Below are 222 nucleotides of genomic sequence, written 5' to 3'. Positions count from 1 at the left end.
CCTTACTTACCAGCAGTGGAGCCTGGGTCCAGCTCCCTGCTGCTGATATGCTGCCTGCTTCAGCACCAGGACAAAGGCTAATCATAGAGATGCTCTGGCAGCTGGAGTGTCTCTATAGAGTATCCAGCCTCCGGTTCCCTCAGGTTGCCCTGCCCTGCTTTTTTTCTTTGAGGGTTTTTTTGCCCCCTGGATATCTAGGGGTCTAATTTTGTAGCACAGGGA

General features: G+C 52.3%; 1 protein-coding gene across 3 annotated transcripts in view; it reads left to right on the top strand.

Annotated features, from left to right (window-relative positions):
• Positions 1-222, top strand: part of STK32B (serine/threonine kinase 32B) — a 411,458-nt gene that overhangs the window by 21,355 nt on the left and 389,881 nt on the right. The gene's annotated exons all lie outside the window — the stretch shown is intronic.

This window comes from Gavialis gangeticus, unplaced genomic scaffold, assembly GCF_001723915.1.
Source record: "Gavialis gangeticus isolate Ggan-Ray unplaced genomic scaffold, GavGan_comp1, whole genome shotgun sequence".
NCBI lineage: Eukaryota > Metazoa > Chordata > Crocodylia > Gavialidae > Gavialis > Gavialis gangeticus.
Note: the sequence above shows the minus strand (reverse complement) of the source record. Positions and strands in the feature narration are given on the sequence as shown.